The following is a 6,000-nucleotide window of genomic DNA, read 5'->3' as shown; positions in this document are numbered from 1 at the left end:
AGCGAACTTCCCTACACTCGAACTTCTCCAGGCGGGCGGAGCGCCTCACCCAGCCATACACACTAACAGACCCATGAAAGATTAGCTTAACCCACAGTCTGCTCACCTCCCAACTGACCTATGCAACTCTAACTGACAAGATCTCTCTCAGTTCAGTGATCTAAGAACAGAGGCGTGATATTTTTTAGTGCCTTTTGCTATATACGTAGGGGTAGGGGCAACTTCTGATTGGCAGAGCTTTCATACTCAGGGCTATATGTTAAAAAGAGGGATTTGGCAGCTTGTAAGACCTCCTGTTTTGCAAACAGTGACTAGGGCATCTTCTACCCAGCCAAAACAGGTTACAAAGTGCAAAAAGCCTGGGGAAAGTGGTCCCACAGAGTGCTGAGGCATACTGGACACGCCTTGAGGTGCATAGAAAGACACCTTGAAAGCAATTGGCTCCCAGCCCCGCCTGATTATACTAGCAGCTCTGACTGACAGAGCCTTACCCAGAGCCCTGCACTGAGTGGGGATAGAGTGGGGATTTGCCAGCTCTTTGAGCCTCTTACTCTCCAGGCAGAGGCAGCAGCAACCCCATAGCTGGACCATCAGGCTGCTAATTCAGAAAGGAAAGACTAGGAGAGAGGCTCTGGGAAAACGGATTCTTTCATTGTCGGAGCCTTCAAATGCTAACGAGCCTCGACTGCCAATGAGACTAAAGCCTAATATATGACATTGCCATAGAGACTTATCAACTGCACAAACCTCTACTTAAGCATGCCAGAGGGGCAGAGCCTGGGGTACAGAGTCACCGACCAGGAAGAGGGAGAGAAAAGAAAAAGCAAGAAGATAACCTCTCAAAATAAAAAAAAATCTACAGACTTTATAACCTTTTCCATTTTATTTTGTTTGTTTCTTTCTTTCTTTCATCTTCTTGTCTTGATTATTTTCTTCTTCTTCTACTTTGGTCATTTTATTCTCTGCCCATCTTATTCTTTCCTCTTCTTGAACTACACTACCTATAAGTGTTAAATTTCCCATTTTCTTTCCTTTCTTCTTCCTTTCTCTCTATGAGGGTTGCACTCCAAAACCCTTAACTCTCTCTCTTTCTCTCTGTTCTTTTTTTTTCTTCTCTTCATTTTTTCCTCTTTCTTTTTTTCTCCCTCTATATTAGTTTCTCCTTTTCTCCTTTATTTTCCTCCCATTCAATCCTCAATCACAAACAAATTATTTTATTGGGGACTCAAATTTTTCCTTGTGGCACTTTGGGTGCTTTTTACTTTGCTTTTTAACTTATTAGCAGAGCTCTCAACCCTGGCTCTCCATTCTATCTAGGATTTGCTCCACTTAATACAACAGTAGTTTTTAAATTTTTTTCTCTTCCTGTTTCCTTCTTATCCCTCTCATTATATCTCTTAGTTGACCATTACTTACAAGCAAATCATTTTATTCTTGACCCAATTTTTTCCTTTTTTGCATTTTGTGGGTCCATACCTCCTTTTTTGACCCTTTATCACCTCTCTCCAACTCAGGCCCTCTGTTATAGGTAGTTTTTTCTTCTACTTAGCACAATATAATTCACAGTTCATCACAATTTTTTTCTCAGGAAGGAGGGGAGAGGAGAGGAGAGGAAAAAAGGGGGAAATAATAAAATTTGTTTTACTTTTTATTCTTTATTAATTCTCATTAGTACTATCAACAAAACACTCAGATGCCATTAAGGAAAAGGAAATCGAATATCATGGATACAAAAGACAGAGATGTAGCACAGATAGATGAGGAAAAATCTATGGAGAAAAAATTTAATATTTTGGAAATCTTGGAGCTAAATGACAGAGAATTTAAAATAGAAATCCTAAAAATACTCGGAGATATGCAAAAAAACCCACAGAAAAGCAATTTAGGGAACTCAGAAAACAACTCAACGAACACAAAGAATATACTATCAAGGAAATTGAAACTATAAAAACAAATCAAACAGAGATGAAAAACTCAATTCACAAACTGAAAAACGAGGTAACAAACTTAGCTAATAGAACAGGCCAGATAGAAGGTAGGATTAGTGAAATATAAGACAAACAACTTGAGGCACAACAGAGAAAAGAAGAAAGAGACTCAAGAATTAAAACGAATGAGAAAGCCCTACAGGAATTGTCTGACTCCATCAAAAAGGATAACATAAGAATAATAGGTATATCATAGGGAGAAGAGAGAGAAAATGGTATGGAGAACATATTCAAACAAATAATAAATGAGAACTTCCCAAGCCTGTGGAAAGAACTAAAGCCTCAAACTCAAGAAACAAATAGAACACCAAGTTTTCTTTACCCCAACAAACCTACTCCAAGGCACATCATATTGAAATTGGCACATACCAACAACAAATAAAAAATTCTCAAGGCAGCCAGGGAAAAGAAGAATACAACATATAAAAGAAGACCTATTAGATTATCATCAGATTTCTCAGCAGAAACTCTACAAGCTAGAAGAGAGTGGACCTCAATATTTAAAGTCCTGAAAAAGAAAACTTTAAGCCAAGAATACTATACCCATCAAAGCTATCCTTCAAATATGAAGGAGAAATAAAAACATTCACAGATACAGAAAAGATGAGGGAATTTATCATCAGAAAACCCCCACTCCAGGAATTACTAAAGGGGGTTTTCCAACCAGATACAAAGAACAAAACAAAACAAAACCACAAGTAAAAGCTCAATCAAGAACACAATAAAACCAAATTTAAACTGTGACAACAACAACAAAAAAGTAAAAATAAAAGGGGATAGGATGGAGATTAACAGTAGCAAAGGACGATGGAGTGCAGAAGCACTCATAAGATAGTGTACTACAATGAAAATGGTAGAAACCCTTTTCATTACTTAATGATAACCACCCTTGAAAAAAACCACCACAGAAACACATGACTTAAAAAAGATAGCAACAGAGAAAAGAAGTATGGAATACAACCAAACAAAAACAAAGGATAGAAAAACAAAAGAGAAGAATCAAACAAGATACAAAACTAACAGAAAGCAATATATGAAATGGCAATAGGGAATTCATAGGGTCAATAATTACACTAAATGTACATGGATTAAACTCACCAATAAAAAAACACAGAGTAGCAGAATGAATTAAAAAAGAAAATCCAACTATATGCTGCCTACAAGAAACACATCTAAGCAACAAGGATAAAAACAAATTCAAAGTGAAAGGCTGGAAAACAGTACTCCAAACAAGTAAATAACATCCAAAAAAAAAGCAGGTGCAGCAATACTCATATCTAATAATGCTGACTACAAGACAAAAAAGTACTCAGAGACAAAAATAGTCATTTCATAATGATTAAGGGGATACTAAATCAAGAAGACATAACAATCCTTAATATATATGCACCAAACCAAGGAGCACCAAAATATATAAGACAGCTACTTATTGACCTTAAAACAAAAACTGACAAAAATACAATCATACTTGGAGACCTCAATACACCGCTGACTGCTCTAGATTGTTCATCTAAACAGAAAATCAAAAAAAGATATATTGGCCTTAAACAAAACACTAGAGAACCTGGATATGATAGACATCTACAGGACATTTCATCCCAAAGCGACAGAGTATACATTTTTCTCTACTGTACATAGAACATTCTCAAGAATTGACCATATGTTGGACCACAAAAATAACAGCAAATTAAAAAAAATTGAAATTGTACCAAGCATATTTTCTGATCATAAAGCCTTGAAACTAGAATTCAACTGCAAGAAAGAAGAAAAAAAAACCCATAAAAATGTGGAAACTAAACAACATATTTTTAAAAAATGAATGGGTCAATGAAGAAATAAGTGCAGAGATCAAAAGATATATAGAGAGTAATGGCGGGGTAGGAAGCAATACCGATAAATCTCCCCCAAAACTCAACAAGATCTTCAACCAGAAACAGAAAAACCTATCCTTGGAGCCTCCAGATGTTTCGCAATACACCCGAAGGTATGGTCGAGCGAAAAATTGGCTAAATATATAACCAAACCCCAAAGGAAATAGGGAGTAAGAAATGCTCCGCCTTCCTCACTAACCTAAACAGGGCGGCTTTCTCTGGGATCCGTGAATATAGAAACTGAGGCGGGCAAAGGGGGTGAATAGATCCAGGCCGCGGCACAAACGGCCGAACCAGGCTGTGGCACGGAGATCCAAGACAAGGAAAAACTGATTCTGTGGCAACCCGGGCAATACAAGCTAACACTCGCACCAAACCCAAACAAAGAAAGACAAGCGGGGCAGCCATTTTACCTGATCTTCTGGTTGGTGTGTGCAGATAGTGGGCGAGAGATTTCTTCCTAAGCCCCGGGAGTGGGTGCCCGTGTTACCCCACAGAGAGGCAGAGTCAGAGGCCTTTCTGTGGGCTGAAAGTGGAATCTCTGGGCAGCCCCAGCACCCTGGGAAAGCCGCGCATGGGAGGGAGTGAGAACTAATTCCAACGGTGGAACTTTTCCGTGCTGGTAGCGGATTCACTCAGAGGGAAATGCGGCCGGCCTCATATCCTGGTCTGCGCACACAGATAGTGAGCGAGAGATTCCTCCGAGTTCCTCGGCAGTGCGCGCCCGTGTTATCGCACAGAGGGGCAGAGTCAGGGGCCTTTGTGTGGGCCAAAGTGGAATCTCGGGCCGCCCCAGCGCCTTGCAAAAGCTGTGCACGGGGACAGAGCGAGAGCCAATTCCAATGCTGCAACTTTTCCATGCAGTTGGGGGTTTCACTCAGAGCGTGAGACTGCTGGCCGGATATCCTGGTCTGTGCATGCAGATAGTGAGCGAGAGTTTCCTCCAAGCGCCCCGGAAGTGGGCGGCCGCCTGTGTTACCGGACAGAGTGGCAGAGCCAGAGATCTTTGAGTGGGCAGAAACCCCGCCTCATTATGCTAGCAGCTCTGACTGACTGAGCCTTACCCAGAGCCCTGTGCTGAGTGGAAATAGAGTGGGGAGTTGCCAGCTCTTTGAGCCTCTTACTATCCAGGCAGAGGCAGCAGCAACCCCATAGCTGGATTATCAGGCTACTAATTGAGGAAGGAAAGACTAGGAGAAAGGTCCAGGAACACAGACTCTCTCACTGTCGGAGCCTATAAATGCTAATGAGCCTCGACTGCCAACGAGACTAAAGCACAATACATGACATCGCCATAGAGACTTATCAACTGCAAACCTCTACCTGAGCGTGCCAAAGGGGCAGAACCCGGGATACAGAGTCACCGACCAGGAAGAGGGAGAGAAAAGAAAAAGCAAGAAGATAAACTCTCAAAATCAAGAATAATCTGCAGACTTTATAACCTATCCCATTTTATTATATTTGTTCGTTTGTTTCTCTTATCTTCATTCTTGATATTTTTTTTCCTCCTCCAATTTGGACGATTAACTCTCTGCCGGTCTTACTCTCTCCTCTCCTTGAACTACACTACCCATAAGTGTTACATCTCCCATTATCTTTTCTCTCCTCTTCCTTTCTCTCTATGAGGGTTGCACTCCAAAACCCTTAACTCTCTCTCTCTCTCTCTCCTCTTTTTTCTTTTTTCTTCTTTTAGTGGTTCCCTCTTTTTTTCTCTCTCTCTCTTTCTTTTCTCCCTCTATATTAGTTTCTTCCTTTCTCCTTTACATCTCCTCTCATTCAAACCTCAATAACAAACAAATTATCTTATCTGGGACTCAAACTTATGTTTGTGGCATTTTGGGGGGTTTTTACTTCATCTTTTTAACTCACTAGCAGTGCTCCCATCTCTGGCTCTCCATTTTATCTAGTTCTTGTTCCACTAAATACAATAGTAATTTTTTAATTTGTCCCCCATTTTTCTGTTTTCCTCTTATTCCTCTCATCATAACTCTTAGTCAACCAACACCTAAAAGCAAATCATTTTATTCTTGACCCAAATTTTTTCCTTATTTGCTTTTTGTGGGTCCATACCCACTTCTTTTTTCTTTTTTTTCTTTTTTTTTTTTTTTGCCCCTTAATTACTTTTCCCCAATTCAGGCCCT

The sequence above is a fragment of the Saccopteryx leptura genome, chromosome 6 (assembly GCF_036850995.1).
Source record: "Saccopteryx leptura isolate mSacLep1 chromosome 6, mSacLep1_pri_phased_curated, whole genome shotgun sequence".
NCBI lineage: Eukaryota > Metazoa > Chordata > Mammalia > Chiroptera > Emballonuridae > Saccopteryx > Saccopteryx leptura.
The sequence above is the reverse complement of the archived record's forward strand: the minus strand, read 5'-3'. Positions refer to the sequence as shown.